This window comes from Hemiscyllium ocellatum, unplaced genomic scaffold (genome assembly GCF_020745735.1).
Source record: "Hemiscyllium ocellatum isolate sHemOce1 unplaced genomic scaffold, sHemOce1.pat.X.cur. scaffold_2762_pat_ctg1, whole genome shotgun sequence".
In the NCBI taxonomy this organism is placed as follows: Eukaryota; Metazoa; Chordata; class Chondrichthyes; order Orectolobiformes; family Hemiscylliidae; genus Hemiscyllium; species Hemiscyllium ocellatum.
In genome coordinates, this window is record NW_026868193.1 from 37,606 (window position 1) to 55,030 (window position 17,425).

Consider the following 17,425-nt stretch of genomic DNA (forward strand, 5'->3'; position numbering starts at 1 on the left):
TGGTGTAGGGCAGAAGGATTCACATCTTTTGGTCATTGAATTCTCCTCTGGAGTAGAAGTGACTTGAATAAGAAGGATGGATTGTCCCTGAATTGGAAGGTGACTAATATCCAGGCAGGGAGATTTGCTAGTACTACTCGGGAGGCATTAAACCAGTGAGGGAGTGGGGGTAAACCTAAAGAGATAGTGAGAAAGGAGGTAAGTCTGAGGCTGGTACAGTTCAGAAATCAAACAGTCAAGGCAGAACGCGGTAGAACCGAGCAGTTACACTGCATTTACTTCAATGCAAGAGGCCTGACAGGGAAGGCAGATGCGCTCAGGTTATGGTTTGAACATGGGACTGGGATATCATCGGTATTATAGAAATATGACTCAGGGATGGATGTGACTGGCAGCTGTATGTTCCAGGGTATAGATGCTATAGGAAGGATAGAAAGGGGGACAAGAGAGGAGGACGAGTGGTGTTTTTGGTTAGGGATAGCATTAGAGTTGTGCTTGGGGACGATATTCATGGGAGTAAGTTCAGTGAAATTATTTGGACGGAACTGGGAAATAAGAAAGGATTGATCACCTTATTGTTAATATCTGCGTGTGTTTCATCTGATTGCTCTGGTTTCCTCCCACTATGTAAAGATGTGCAGGTTAGGTGGATTATCCAGGCTGAATTACCCACAGTGTTCAGGGATGTGCAGGTTGGGTGGATTATCCAGGCTGAATTACCCACAGTGTTCAGGGATGTGCAGGTTAGGTGGATTATCCAGGCTGAATTACCCACAGTGTTCAGGGATGTGCAGGTTGGGTGGATTATCCATGGGAAAGGCAGCATTACATGGGTAGGGTGGGAGTCTCTGAGGGTCAGTGCGGATGTGATGGGCTGAATGACCTGCTTCCCCACTGTCTGGATTCTCTGATAATTATAATAGTTTTAAAATAGTTCCAAAAAAGAATAGACCAGATCTAAAAGTTGCTGTTCTAAATTGGATAAAGGTGCATTGTGATTGAACAAGATAAAATCTTTCAATACTTCTTTGCTATTCCCAGGTAAAGGGACGGCTGAAAAGTGGGAACGTAACATAAGGAATAGGAGCAGGAGGAGGCCATCTGGCCCCTCCAGCCTGCTCTGCCATTCAATAAGATCAGGGCTGATCTCAGCTCCACTTTACTGCTCTCTCCCATAACCTTTAATTCCTTTCCTGTTCGTAAATCTACATTTTGACCTAAAGACATTCAAGATGAAAGTCTCAACTGTTTCAATCAGCTGGGAATTCCACAGATTCACAACCCTTTAGCTGAAGAAGTTTCTCCTGAACTCAGTCCTAAATCTGATGCACCATAGTTTGTCCAGTCCACAGTGGAAATGACCTCCCTGCTTCTATCTTATCTACTCCTTTCATAATTTTATATTTTTCCTATACAATCTCCCATTATTCTAAATTCCAATGAGGATCATGCCAGTTTTGTCAATCTCTGCTCAGAAGGCAACCCTTTCAACTCCAGACTCAAACTAGTGACCCTGCTCTGCACCCCCTCCAGCGCCATTACATCCTTCCTGAAGTAGGGGACGAAAACCTGTACACAGTACTCCAGGTGTGGCCTCCCCAGCCCCCTGTACAGCTGCAGCATAACCATCCCTCTAGCAATGAAGGACAATATTCCCTTCACTGCCTTAATTACCTGCTGTACCTGCAAACCAGCTTCCTGTGATTCATGCACAAGGACACCCAGCTCCCTCTGTACAGCAGCCTGCTGCATGTTTTCACCATTTCATCATCCAGTTTGTTGTTAGTCTGACCAAAATGGATGACCTCACATATCCCAACATTGTCCTCCATCTGCCAGACCCTTAACCACTCAATTAACCTCTCTGTATCCCTGTGCAGACTGACAGTGGCCTCTGCACACATTGCTCTACCACTCATCTTAGTGTCGTCCACTTTTCATGAATCCATGCTGTGTCTGCTCGATGAGACAATTTCTATCCACATAGCTCACTATTTCTTTCTTGAGAGATCAGACATTTCCCCCACTACAGAAGTTATGCTGACACGTCCATTTTAAAATATTGGCATCACATTTGCAGCTTTCCAATCTGTTAGAACCGTCCCAGAGTCAGCAAATTTTAGTGAATTATCACGAGTGTATTTGCTATTTACCCACTGCCATTCCTTACAGTCCCCGGGGATGCATTCCATCACGGCCAGGAGACCCATCTACCTTTCGGCTGGTATCTTTCCCAGCACTGCCTCTTTACTGAGAATGATTGATTGTTTCTCTGTCTTCATCTGCCATTGCCCCCATAGGCCTGCGACAATGAGTATATAGACAGTATGTTCCTGTTAAGGACGAGGCTGGGAAGTGTAAGGAATGCTGCTGTCAAGAGGAATTGTGGCTCTGGTCAAGAAAATGAAGGAGGGATATGGCAAGTCCAGACAGCTGGGTTTGTGTGAATACCTAGAGGTATATAGGGGCAGTAGGAGTATACTCGAGGGAAACTAAGAGGGCAAAAAGGGGACGAGAGAGCTTTGTGAAATGGGTTTGGGGAAAATCCAAAGAGATTCTAGAAATACACTAAGGACAAAAGAGTAACCAGGCAGAGAATAGGGACCCTCAAAGATCAACAAAATTGTCTATGGATCTGCAGGAGGCAGGAGAGATACTATCTGCGTATTTCATGTCCGCTTTTACTGAAGGAGGATATGGAAGTGAGAGAGTTTGGAGAAATAAATAGGGATAACTTGACAAGTGTCCATATAAGTTATGAGGCACTGGAACTTGTATAATGCATCAAGATTGATAAATCCCTGATACATGATCAGGTGAATCCCAGAACTTTGTGGGAAGCTAGGGAAGTGATAGTTGGGTCCCTCGCTGAGATATTTGTATCACCGAGGTGCTGGAAGACTGGCGCCATTATTTGAGAAAGGTGATGAGGAAAAGTCAGGGAACAATACACTGGTGAGCCTGGAGTCAGGTAAGTTGTTGGAAGGGCTTCTCAGGGATAGGATTTAGATGTAATTGGAAAGGTAAGAAATGATTAGGGACAGTCAGCATGGCTTTGTGTATGGAAATCACTAACTTGGACTTCAGAAAGACATTCAAGGTGGAAGAACTAGCTATTTGGATATAAAATTGGCTGTAAGGTTGGAGACAGAGGGTAGTGGTGAAGGGTTGCCTTTCGGACTGGAAGCCTGTGATGAGCAATATGGTGTAAGGATCGGTGCAGGGTTCACTGCTTTTCATCATTTATATCAATGATTCCTATGGTTCGTGACTTTACATAGACACCAAATTGGATCTGGAGGAAGTGGATCGGGAAGAAGGTTACCTCAGAGTACAATGGGACTTCAATCAAATGGGCTGGGGAGTGGCAGGTGGAGTGAATTCAGATAAATGTGAGGTGCTGCATTTTGAAAAAACAAATCAGGGCAGGACTTATACATTTAATGGGAAGGTCCTGGGGAGTGTTGTTGAACAAAGAGACCTTGTCGTGCAGGTTGATAGTTCTTTGAAAGTGGAATCATGGATAGGCAGGGTAGTGAAGGAGGCGTTTGGTGTACTTGGTCAGTGCATTGAGTATTGGAGTTGGGACATTGTTTTGCAGCTCTACAGGACATTGATTCAGCCACATCTGGAATTCTGCTTTCAGTCCTGGTCTCCCTGCTGTAGGAGTGATATTACAGAACATGAAAGGATTCTGAAAAGATGTGCAAAAGTGTTGCCAGGGTTGAGGATTTGAGCTATAGGGAGAGGCTGAATAGGCTGGGGCTGTTTTCCCTGCATCATTGGATGCTGAGAGATGACCTTCGAGGTACATAAAATCGTGAAGGACATGGATAGGGTGAACAACCAGGGTCTTTTCCCAAGGTTAAGTGAGTACAAAACTAGAGGGCACAAGCCTAAGGTGTGAGGCAAGAGATTTTAAAGGGATCTTAGGGGCAATGTTTTCAAGCTGAATATGGAATGAGCTGCCAGAGGAAGTGTGGAGGCTGGTACAATTACAACATTTGAAAGGCATCTGACTGGGTACGTGATTAAGAAAAGTTTAGAAGGATATGGGCAAAGTGCTGGCAAATGGGACAAGATTAATTTGGGATAAATGGGTGGCATGGATGAGTTGGATTGAATGGTCTGTTTCTGTGCTGTACATCTCGGAATTTAACTATTTGAGGATAAATTTGGAGTGCTACGGGTAAATGGGAGGGGAGGAAGGGCAGATTGGCAGCATGTCCACAGGGAGAGAGTATAGCCGCAATGGGCTGAATAGCCCCCAACCCCTGTGCTCTGTGATACTGCCCCATTCACTGTGAATGATGAAGCTCATCCCAGGGCAGAGCCACAGACATATACAGCACGGAAACAGACCCTTCAGTCGAACTCGTCCGTGCCGACCAGATATCCTATCCTAATCTAGTACGATATGGCAGCAGTTGGCTCATATCCCTCTACACCCTTCCTATTCATACCCATCCAGATGCCTTTCAAATGGTGTAACTGTACTAGCTGCCACCACTTCCCCTGACAGTAGCTTCCATACACGCACCATCTCTACATGAAAAAAGTAGTCTCTTGGGTCCCTTTTATATCTTTCCCCTCTCACCTTAAACCTATGCTCTCTAGTTCTGGACTCCCCCACCCCAGGGAAAAGACCTTGTCTATTTATCTCATCAATGCCTCCCATGATTTTATAAACCTCTCTGAGGTTACCCCTCAGCCTCCCACACTCCTGGGAGGATCCCACCACTCATGTCACAATGGGGCCTGGCTGATTGACGGCAGCTTCAGAACAATAGGAGACTAGATGTAATCCTCCAGCCAATGGGAGTGAATGAGGGGTGTTGCCAACAGGCCAGCATGTGACCATGAGCTGTGCAGGTGCAGTGTCACTGGGCAGGGGTTGGGAAGAGACCCAGTGAGTGTGAAGGGAGTGGGAGAGAAATGGAGTTAGTGTGGACTGGGAGGGTTTATAAACTCATGATGTAGGCTGCTAGACCTGAATTAGAAACTCCCAGTAAATGAAAACCAAAAGAACTGTGGATGCTTAAATCAGAAACAACAACCAGAAGGTACTGGAAAAGCTCAGCAGGTCTGGCAGCATCTGTGAAGAGAAATCAGAGTTAACATTTTGGATCCGCTGACCCTTCCTCAGAACTGATGTCACTGAGAAAAAATGTCAGTTTATATGCAGAAGGTAGGGGTTAAGGAGTAAATGATAGGTGGTGATATAGTCCAAAAAGAGATATAGCAGCAATTGGACAAAGGAATGAATAATGATCTGGCTGGGGGAGAGTGAATAGATGTTAATGGAGACTGTTAGTGACTAACCATAGGTAATGTGTAATGGCAGGCTATGTAATAACAAGGCCTGGTGTGTGGGGTGGGGCACTAGGGCGCAAGGACGTGGGAGACTTAGGACCTAAAATTAATGAATTCAGTTTTAAGGTCAGAGGCCTGAAGGGTCCCCCAAGTACAAAATGAGGTTTGTTCTTCCAGCTTACGTTGAAGTTTGGCGCAGGAGAAGTACAGCCGGTCAGACAGTATCCAAGGAGCAGGAGAATTGACATATTGGGCCTGAGCCCTTCAGCAGGATTCTGAGTGGGGAAGAGGGTTGACAGATAATAGGATGTGTGTGTGGGGCTGGCGAGAAGGTAGTTGGGAAGGCGATAGGAAGATGCTGGTGGAGGGTAATGGTGAGAGGGTGGAGTGGGTAATTAAGAAGGAAGATGGACAGGTGGGACTGTTCAAGAGGGTGGTGCTGAGTTGGAGGGCTGGATCTGGGATATGGTGGGGGGAGGGGAAATGATGAAACATTGATTCTGTACTTAAAGGGTCCCAAGGTAGAAGATGAGGTATTCTTGCTCCAGGAGTCATGTAGCTAGGATTTTGTGGTGGAGGTGGCCCAGGACATGCATGTCCTTGGCAGAGTGAGAGGGTGGGTTGTAGAAATGGTTGACCACAGGACAGTGGGGTTGATTGGTGCACGTCTCCCAGAAAGGTTCCCTGAAACATTCTGCAAGTTGGCGTCCTGTCTCCCCATTGTAGAGAGCAATGAACACAATAGATGAGGTTATTCAATGTACAGGAAAATCTCTGCTGGATGTGGAAGGGACCTCTGGTGTCTTGGATGGAGGTGAGGGGAAGGTGTGGGCACAGGTTTCACACCTCTTGCAATGGCAGGCAAAGGTGTTGGGAGTGGAGGATGGGTTGGTGGGGAGCATGGATCTAATGCGGAAGTCACAGGGAATGGTCTCTGAGGAATGCTGAAAGGGGTGTGGTGGGAAAGATATCTCTGTTGGTGGGGTCTGATTGTCGGTGGTGGAAATGGCAGAGGATGATGTGTTGTATCTGGCTGAAAAGCGAGGACTTGGGGGTTCTATCCTTGCTGCGGTTGGAGGGGTGGGGTTCAAGAGCAGAGGTGCAGGAAGTGGTGGAGATACACTGAAGGGTATTGTTGACCACATGGGAGGGGAAATTGCTGTCCTTGAAATACAGGGCCATTTGGTATGTTCTGGAGTGTTCTGCATCAAGCTTCCCTGGAACACTGCATTAAGAATGAGACAGATGTTGGCCAGGGAACAGGCTCGTGTGTTAAAATGGCAGGCAACTGGAAGCTCAGAGTCTGTTTTGGTCTGAGGGGGAGCATAGATTTGTCCAGATTGCACTTCGTCTCTTTGTAGGGACTGTCAGATTTAGTCCCAATCACCCACTTCATGATGCTAACCTGTAAACTCCTTATTTTCAATTCCCTGCAGCTCCTTATAAACACAAATTCCAGTACCGTTTTAGGTGGAATGTTCCAGATTCTAACAACTGTCTGTTCACCCAAAAACTGCTGAGGTCCATGTTGACTCTGGGGCTACAAAGGATTGAATTGAAAGATGAGATGCTTTTCCTGAGCTCCCATTGAGATGTATTGGAACAGTACAGGAGGCTGAGGGCAGTGTAGGGGTGAGCAGACAATGAAAATGACAGGGCTGCACTGTGAGGGCTGCTTGGCTCAATGAGTATTTTGGAGTTGGGTGTAAACAGAGCGAGGTGGGACAGGGAGAATGTGAAGCTGAAACTCCGTTTTGTTTCAGCCCATTCAGAAATTCACATGGTCCCAAAGGTAACAGCCAGTTTGTAAGCGATACCTGTGGAAATTTTGTAACAGTTTTTAAGGTATAACGTATCAACTTAAGTAAAGAATACGGGATTTTGATTACAATGTTTGAAGGGTAGGAAGATTGCTCGCTCATTTAAATTCTCTAAATGGGAGTAACTAGCTGAATCTAGAGAGCCTGTGTGACAGGAGCCCTCAGACCCATGGTGTGCTCCTCTTGTACAATGTGGGAAAATTAGGGATGTTTCCAGTGTCCCTGACGGGCTATGTGTGCAGGAAATGTGCCCATCAGCAGCTACTGGGAAACTGCTTTTCAGACCTGGAGCTGTGAGTGGACTCACTGTGGAGCATCTGCAATACTGAGAATGTTATGGACAGCATGTTCAGTGAGTTAGTCACACTGCAGGTGAGGGTTACACAGGCAGAAAGGGAATGGGGGACCATCAGATCAAGTAAAAGGCTCAGGAAGGAAGTGCAGGAGTTCCCAGTGGTTATTCCCTTCCCAAACAGATACTGTATACCGCTTGGGATTCGTGTGGGTGTGTGCGTATGTGTTGGTCTCAGAGGCAATCAGCAACAGCCAATTTCATGACACCGTAGATAGCTCTGCTGCCCAGAACGGGAAGAAAGATAGTGACAGGGGATTCAATAGTCAGTGATACAGACAGGCACTTCTATGGCCACAGCCATGAATCCAGGATGGTATGTTATCTCCCTGGTGATAGGATCCGCGATATCATGGTGCAGCTACAGGACATTCTGGAGCTGGAGGGTAAACACATCAATACCAACGACAGCATGAAACAAAGGGATGAGTGTTTGAAAGCTGGATATTGGGAGAGCAGGGACACATTATAATGCAGCTCCTGAAATGAAATGATGTCAGACTTGCTCCCAGTGCCATGTGCTAGTGAGAGCAGGAATAAGAGGGTAGATCAGCCGGATGTGTGGCTGGAGAAATGGTGTACCATGGAAGGGTTTAGATTCTTCAGGCATTGGGAGCGTTTCTGGGTTAGGTGGGAACTGTACCAGCCTGACCGGTTACCCCTGGGCAGAGCTGGGTCAAATCTCCTGGGGAGGGGGGGGGGCGCTATTGCCAGTTCCATTGGTGAGGTATTAACTAGTCTGGCAGGGGGGTGGGAGCTAAAGTGTCAGGTTAGATGGGTCAGATTCAGGACAGAGAGTGGGAGGTAGAATATTAGTGATGTAGTCAGCGGCTCCGAAAACCAAAGGAAAGGAGGATTAAACGAGGATTGAGTCCCTCTTCATCCATCAGTCCTGACATCCCAGGAATCAGAGTCAACAAAATCTGGAGCTGTACAGCTCTCTGTCTCCAGTGCTTCAGCAAAATGGTGGGAATCTGCAACAAACCCAAGAAGTGCTGGAGATCCCCAGCAGGTCGGGCAGCATCTGAAATGGTGATACCTGCAGGAAACATTGCAGCCTTGGTCATCTTTTTCACTGTCCACTAAACCTCCAATTTTGGCGTCATCTGCAAAATTACTAATACCTCCTGTGTTTACATTCAAATCATTGATATAAATGACGGAAAATAATAGATACAGCACCAATCCTTGTGACACTCCACAGGCCTCCTGTCTGAAAAGCATCCCTCCGCCACCACTCTCTGTCTTCTACTTTTGAGCCAGTTCTGTACTCAAATAGCTGGTTTCTGCTTTATTCCATGAGACCTAACCTTGCTAACCAGTCTCCATGAGAAAGCTTGCCGAATGCCTTACTAAAGTCCACGTTGATCATGTCGACCAGTCTGCCCTCATCAATCATTTTTGTTACTTCAAAAAACATTCTAACCCCTGGAAAACATAACAGTTACAGCACCAGAGTAATCAGCCCATCGTGTCTGTGCAGATCATAATGCCATCCCAAACTAATTCCATCTGCCTGTAACATGATCCATATCCCTGATAACCTATGCCTGCTTATGTGTCTGTCCGAATGCCTCTTAAACTGTGATTGTTTCTGCTTTTCCCATCTCCCAAGAGAATACATTCTAGTCACTGACCACCTTCTGCACAAGACACTTGTCTGACACAACTCCCTTTAAACTTGCACAGATATTGTTGGAAATGCTCAGCAGGTCATGCAGCATCTGTGAAAAAAATCAGTTAAAGTTTCAGGTCTGGTCACCCTCAGAAAGGTTATCGCTGATTTCTCTTCACAGATGCTGCTAGACCTGCTGAGCGTTTCCAGAAGCTTCTGTTTCTCTTCCTGGTTTACAACATCTGCAGTTGTTCCGGTTTTCATCTCCTTTAAACTTGCTCCCTCTCTTAAATGTGTGGCTCTAGAATTTGTCATTTCCACCTTGGAAAAAAGATTTACGTTTTCGTTTGGATTCCCCTACCCTGGGAAAAAAGAAACCATGACTAGTCACCCTATCATTGATCCTTATAATTTGATAACGTTCGATTAAAGCCACCTAACGTGTCCAGTGCTGCAGGGAAATAGCCTCAGCTTATTCACACTCTCCCTATGGTTCAAATGTTCCAATCTGGCAACACCCTTGTAAATCTTTTCTGAACTCTTTCAAGTTTCCCAACATCTTTCCTATAGCAGGGAGACTGGAATTGAAAGCAGCGGGCATTCCAAAAGTGGCCAAGCCAATAAACTGTACAACCGAAACATGATCTCCCAGCTCCTGTACTCAATGCACTGCCCAATAACAGCTAGCATACCGCACACCACCTTCACTGACCTGTCTACCTTCAACTACACTTTCAAGGAACTATTAACCTACACTGCACGGTCTGTTTGTTTGTCAATACTTCCCAAGAACTTGCCATTAAGAGGTTGAGTCATATACTGGTAACATCTTTCTGAAATCAGGGAGACTACAATTGAATGCAGTATTCTAACACTGGCCTGACCAATGCCCTACTCAGCCACAACGTGACCTCCTAACCCCTATACTCAGTGACAGAATCCCTGCAGTGTGGAAGCAGGCCTTTCGCCCCATGAGACCATACCAACCATCGGAACAGCATTCCACCCTAACTCTGTAACCTACCATTACCCAAAGCTAATCCACCTAACCTGCATGGCTTTGGATTTGTGGGAGGAAATTAAGAGCACCCAGAGGAAGCCCACGCAGACACACAGGGAGAATGTGCAAACACCACACAGACAGTGGAGTCGAACCAGAGTCCATTTATTGACCAGCACATTCCATTCAATGTTAGTGTCCCAAATTCCATGTTCAGCACCTGATCTCCCTGAAACTTTCCAGGAACTATGCAGTTGTTCTGAGCCCTTCAGAGGGAATTAAGGTGAGGAGGACAAAACACAAACAGGGTTGAGTTGTAGATCTATAAAATAACTCTCCATCTTCCTCCCCGTCTCCCCCCCCCCCGCTCTGTCTGTTCCCCCCCTCTTTGTCGTCGCCCCACCCCCTCATGGGTCGTCCTCCCCTCTGTCGGTCTGATCCCCCATCTGTCACCCCCTCGGTCTGTCCCTCCTCTCTGTCGTTTGCCCCCTCCAGTGGGTTGCCCCTCTCCTGTCGGTTGTTCCCCCCTCCCCTGTCGGTCGCGCCCCCCACCCTGTCGGTCGCACCCCCCCCGTCGGTTGCCCCCTCCTGTCAGTCGCCCACCGCGTCTCCCCCCCACCATCAGTCGCCCCCTCTGTTCCCCTCCTCTCTAATCCTACTTTCTGTCCCCACCTGTTTCTGTGCCACCCCTCTCTATCCCCCCTCTCTTTCCCTACCCATTGCTGTCCCACCCCTGTCAATCCACCCACTCCCTGTCTGCCTACCCTCCCTCCCAAACCCCTAGTTCTGTACTCCCCCACTGGAGGGAAAATATCTTGTCTATTTACCCTATCCATGCCCGGCCTGATTTTTAAAATCTCTTTTAGATCACTGTCTAGCCTCTGAAGCTCCAGAGAAAACAGCCTATCCAACCCTGGCAACATGCTATACTTCTTTTCTGACCTCTTTCAGATGGATGTTCTTAAACATGATAGGAAGGAGAACAGAATTCGATGGAATATTGCAAAAGTTGCCGAATCAATGTCCAGTACAGCCGCAATATGACCTCCCAACCCCTATACTCAATGCTCTGACCAATAAAGACAAGCCGGCCAACCGCCGCCTTCACTATTCGATTTACTTGCTACTCTACTGTCAAGGAACTATGAACCTGCACTCCCAAGGGCTCTTTGTTTAGCAGCACTCCCCAGGAACTTACTATTAACTGTAAAGGCCTGCTAAAGTTTGCTTTTCCAAAATGCAGCACCTCACATTTTTCTAAACTGAACTCCTCAGCCCATCACCCATCTGATCTAGATCCCCTTGCACTCTGAGGTAATCTTTTTCCCTGTCTACCACACCTCCCATTTTGGTGTCATCCGCAAACTTACTTACAATACTTATGTTCACATCCAAATCATGGATATAAATGGCGAAAAGTAGTGGATCCAGCACCGATCCTTGTGACACTCCACTGGTCACAGGCCTCCAGCCTGAAAAGCACCCTCTGCCTTCTACTTTCGGGCCAGTTCTGTACTCCATACGATCTAACCTTGCTGACCAGTCTCCCGTGAGGAACCGTGTCGAACGCCTTACTGAAGTCCATGTAGATCATGTCCATGCTCTGACCTCAGCAATCCTCTTTGTTACTTCTTCAAAAAAAACTGAGTCAGATTCATGAGACATGATTTCCCATGCACAAAGCTGTTATTAATATCCAGGATTTAACTCTGTACATCGGGGTCTGCGTTACCCAGTTATAGGTGTTAATATTCGGGATGAAGTTCAAGTATGCCAGCATTTTGTCTGTGACTGTGTATTGAGTCTTGTTAATGTCACCAACACAATTGAGTTCCTTTTTGAAAGGCGGTCCCCGTATCCCTTGCCCACCAGGAAATGGTGGCAGTGTCCTTACCTCTGGACCAGGAGGATCGGGCTCAGAGTTGAGGAACAGCATCTTTGAAGAGGCTGATTAGAAAACCTGCCCAAGCCACCAGGCCATACTGTCTCCCAGCTGTCCCTGCCTCAGCCTCTAAACAGAACCTTCCTGTAGTTTCTCTCCTGTCAGACTCTCCCATTGCTCAGTTTGTCCAGGATCCCCTCCTGCTGCTGCACTGCTCCTGTCCCTCACTGACCTGTCCATCCCCCAGTGTCCTCCACATTCATTCATTGTTTACAATCCCATTACCCCAGTTCTCCAGCTCCGCCCCTTCCCGTCCATAGAGACGGCTCAATGATTAGCACTGCTGCCTCACAGCACCAGGTACCCGGTTTTGATTCCAGCCAAACCTGGAATTTGTGCATTCTCCCTGTGTCTAAGCGGGTTTCCTCTGGGTGCTCCGGTTTCTGCCCACAATCCCAAAGATGTGCAGGACAGGTGAATTGGCCATTTTAAATTGCCCATAATATTAGTTACATTAGTCTGGGGTAAATATAGGGTAGGGGAATGGGTCTGTGCAAGTTACTGTTTGGAGGGTCGGTATGGACTTGTTTGGCCGAAGGGCCAGTTTCCATACTGTAGGGATTCTGATATATGGGCAGCAGCTGCTGTCAATCACCCGGACTCCTGTATGATCGGGAGCACGTGCTGTAGGAGGGGAGACCAGTGTATGGGCACAGTGCTGGCCTATTGTGGGAATATGCACAGTACGGGTCAGTGCCTGGGATGGAGGCTGTGGGTGTATCGGATTAATCTGTCATTGGCATCTTCCGGAGCAGGACCCAGGGGAATGGCCCCTTTCCTGGTACCCTGCCATGTGATCAGACTATCAGTGGTGCAGCATTTTGCAGAAAGTTATCAGAACTCTTTTTTTTTGTGAAGATTCAGGGTTTTTGTGGAAAGTGACAAGGATGGACCTGCAATTTGAGTTCTAATTTGGTTCATTTTAGTAAGACGGGTTTTGGCCAGAGTGTGCAGGAAGCAGTGTATGCAGGATGGTTCCCCCACCCTCCCGCTTCCGGTGGACTCAGAATCAGACTCATTGGTTTGGTTCTTAGTCCGCAGACAAGAGCTAGGAAACTGAATTCAAAGAGAGGACAGAGTGTGTGAGAACCAGGTGTGGAGGAAAGGAGTGAGGAGGTTGGTTTGGATTTCAGTTCACAGAAGAAAGAAATTGTTAGATTGAGAGTTAAAACTTTGGGAAACATGAAACTACAATTTAATACTATAATTATCTTATAAAGATCCATCCTGTATTAATATGGTGAGTTGTTTTCTCAGTTGTAGGATACTGAAAGGGTGGATTTGTGGATGAGAAATTCAAATTGAACTTCATGTTCAGATCTGATAGTTACTTGATCCGTGCCGATCTGAATATTCATTGGCCTTTTCCTGTGGAAGGAAAGGTGTGTATTCTGTCCGTGGGCGAATATTCCAAATCTCAGTGTGACTGGAAAAACTACTGAGACACAGCCAAGTCCATGTTAGGGTGGTGACTGTGGAGAAAGAGTTCATTTGTTTTTAGAAGTCTGAAAAATCATGGCATGTTTCCCAGGAAAAATTAAGCCACAGCTTTGCTTTGTAGAAGGACAAGTCTTTAATTAACCATGCAACCAGAAAGACACAAGGATACCTGCACCATGGGAAATACTATGAAAACGGGATTGTTGTAAAGGAGTTCATTCTCGATCATGGACTGTAATCCATTGGCGTTGTCACGTCGGTTCCAGCGCCGTGGGGAAACACTGGAAATATGATGAATGCAGTGTAGGTTTCAGTTATTAAACTGTAAAAAGTGCAGAACAATTTAAAAGGATGTTGTCAGGGCTCAGGGGTCTGAGTTATAGGGAGAGGTTGGACAAGCGAGGATTTTTTTTGTTTAGAGCAGAGGAAACTGAGTGGGTACTGTTCTAGAAGTGTGTAAGACCATGAGAGGCATGGATAAGGTGAATGCATTCAGTCTTTTTCCCAGGGAATCAAGGACTGGAGAGCATCAGTTGAAGGTTAGAGGGGAAAGAATAAAAGAGAAGTTGAGGGGCAACTGTTTTACACAGAGGGTGGTATGTATATGGAATGAGCTGCCAGTGGAAGTGGTTGAGGTGGGTACATTCACAACAGGTAAAAGACATTTGGACAAATACATGGATAGGAAAGGGTCAGAAGCAGGTGGGCCAAGTGCAGGGAAATGGGGTTAGTGTGGATGGACATTCTGGTCGGCATGGGCCAGTTTGGGCCAAAGGGCCTGTCTCTGCTGTAGGACTCTGACTCCAAGTATATTTACTATTTCTCCGGCTATCTCTGGTAGCACCCTGGGATGTATTCCATCAGGGCAAAGAGACTTATCTAGCTTTAGCTCCATTAGCTTGCCCAGCTCTAATGCTTTGGTGATAATCGTTGTTTCATGGTCCTCACCTTCCTCAGTCTCCTTATCAATTACTGGCATGTTCTTCGTATCCTCCACTGTGAAGACTGACTGCGGTGTACTCATTCCTAAACCCTGCTGGATAAGAATAACTTGGTACAGAACTCTGAGAGGTCTTCTTTGAGTCTTTATTGATGAGATATGGCAGTTACCTGGATAGTGTACATGCAGAACACCTCCAAGCAGCATCAGGTAACTCCCCACCTGTCCGATGTAAAGCTCCCATTCTTTATACCTTTTGTGGTTTGGGACTTTGAATAGAGAGTCTCTCTCAGTATTATCTCCATGGCAACGGTCAGTTAGAAAGTCTAGTTCAGTTTCGCACTTTGTGGTTAAAACATACACCCCTGCGGCTCCCTCAAGTATCTGACAGGCACTTCAGTTTCAGTGGGGCTGTATATCAGGATTCTGATATGGAGGAGCCGGTGTTGGGGTGGGGTGGACAAACTTCTAAATCACACAACACTAGGTTATAGTCCAACAGGTTTATTTGGAAGTACAAGCTTTTGGAGTGTGCTGTGATTTGTAACTTGATCAGGATTATCTCTACGGTGACAGTTAAGTGCTTCAACAATTACAGAGACCATATGTTCCCCACACAATAGGTTCCTCTCTAGCAGTGTAAACTGCTATTCCGGCCCTGGGGACAGTTACTCATCACTTTTCTCCCCCAATCCCATCTAGCTTTCTGTTGATCTTTAAAGTTTCTCTAATCTCCTAGTTTCTCCGTAGTCTTTGCCAATTTGTATGCCTTCTATTACAATTTGATAGACTCCCTTATTTCCTGAGCCACTCATGGCAGATTACTCCTTTTTCCTACAGTCCTTCCTTTTCACTGATATATACTTTTGCTGAGCACTTCGAAAAATTCCCCCGTTGTCCGTCAACTTTCCCACGGTAAAGTCTTTGCTTCCAGTCTACATTAGCCAACTCCTGCCTCATCCTATTGTAGTCTCCTTTGTTTAAGCACTGGATCTTGGATTGGATTTAATCTTCCAGCTTTCCAGCTGTGTTCTAAGTTCAACCAGATTTATCAGAAGTCTTTTACCAGATTACGAGGTGAGGCGAAGTTTCCTGGGTGTTTTGTGTTACATTGTCGTATTAAAGTATAGGATGGATGTTCACAACAGAGTATTCGGGACGGTGTGAATGTCCTCACAGTCTAAAACCATAAATCACTGTCTCCCCTCAGTTTAAAATTGCAAAATCATTATCTCCTACACGCTTCCTCACTATCTAAGTTTGGAACGCTAATCCACCTGACTAGCCTGCTTTTTCCAAAATCTCCTTTGGTGAAGGTGGTGAGTTTTGGATTCAGCTTTCCAGTTATTACCGTAAGAAGATGAGCACTGGGCACAGGAGAGGCAATGCAGCCCTTCGAACCAGCCCCACCATTTAATACGGTGATGATTGAGCTCACCTCGGTCTCAGCTGGGTTTTCCCACCTGCTCTCTCTCACCCTTCATCTCATTGCAAATTCAACATCTGTATCTCTTCATTAAATCTGCTCATTGTCCTGGCATCCACCGTATTTTGAAGAGGGAATGCCACAAATTTGCAACACATTGAGACAAGTACATTCTTCTTCATGAGAATAGAATAGATTCCCTACAGTGCAGAAACAGGGTATTCATCCATCGAGTCCACACCAGCCTATGATGAGCATCCCATTCAGACCCACCCTGTCCCTGTAACCCTGCATTTCCCATGGCTAATGGCCTAACCGGCACATACATGGACACTGTGGGCAATTTAGCATAGGCAATACACCTAACCTATACATCTTTGGACTGTGGGAGGAAGCTCGAGCACCCTAGGAAACCCACGCAGACATGGTGAGAACGTGTAAACTCCACACAGTCACATCTGGCTGAAATAAAACCGGGTCCCTGACGCTGAGTGGCAGCAGTGCTCACCACTCAGTTACCTTTCAGTCTCAATTGCCAGTTCCAGTCCATGAAGCAGCCAGTTACATGCCCCAGTGAATTGAATTCTAACAGCAGCATTGCCCTGGTAGGAGAGATTGAGGAGCTTGAAGCTGTCTTCTCTGAAGTATCTAAACATGAAACACTTCAAATGAACAAAATCGTCAAGAGCTCGACAGGATAGATACAAGAAGGATGTGCTCCTAGGCGGGTGTGCCTGGAATAAAATAAGCACTAACTACAGTATCTTTACCCAGCATCCCCTTTAGCTACATAAATGTTGAAGATTTATTTGCTGCTCTAATTCCACTCTCTCGATCACTCCCATTTTTCACTGCTGTAATGTTGATGACGGTGCAAATGTATAAAATTTAATTTAATCCATCCCAAAGCCTCTCTGTACCTGTGTCTCACTTGTGTTCACCGAGACACTCATTCAATCTGACCTCTTTACAAACCCTGCTCTGATATTTCCTTAGAGGGCTCAGAATTAATTATTCACAGAATTGTTACTGTACAAAAGGAGGCTGATTGGCTGATCAGCTCTCCAAAGGATCACCTCACTTTACCCCATAAACATTCCAATAACACCAGCGAGTTCACAACTAACCACAGCGATTGGATTGTTTTGTTTGTTCATGGGATCACGGCATCACTTGCTGGGGCAGCATTTGTCATCCATTCTAACTGCCCAGGAGATGGTTCAGATTGTTAACTCAGACAAAAAGACAGAAAGAAAGCTGCACATTTAGATCGCACCTTTGATGACCTGGGGCAATGAAACATGAATCAAATCCAATGATTTCAACCTCAAATCTCTGAAAATAGACACAAAGCTTCCTACTTGTACCAGGCAGTCTCTCCAGCGTCCTTTATTTCTTGAGAAAAGAGGTTTAAGCTGTGTACCCGTTCCTGGTGATTGTAACCTCTGTGTCCTTGTACGATGTATGACTGAACCTTTATTTTCCTGTTCCCTGTGAGCGACATCAGCAGAAACAGGGCCTGACCTGTGCGGGTTTCGGTTGGAGTATTTGTATTGACAAATTCATTCTCACCCTCA

General features: G+C 46.2%; 1 long non-coding RNA gene across 1 annotated transcript in view; it reads left to right on the plus strand.

Annotated features, from left to right (window-relative positions):
• The window catches only part of LOC132812483 (uncharacterized), a 41,456-nt gene extending 30,239 nt beyond the window's left edge, over nt 1–11,217 (plus strand). The window contains exon 6 of the long non-coding RNA XR_009643670.1: nt 11,052–11,217. This is a non-coding gene — a long non-coding RNA (uncharacterized LOC132812483). The remainder of the gene's footprint in view (nt 1–11,051) is intronic.
• The last annotated feature ends 6,208 nt before the right edge of the window (nt 11,218–17,425 follow it).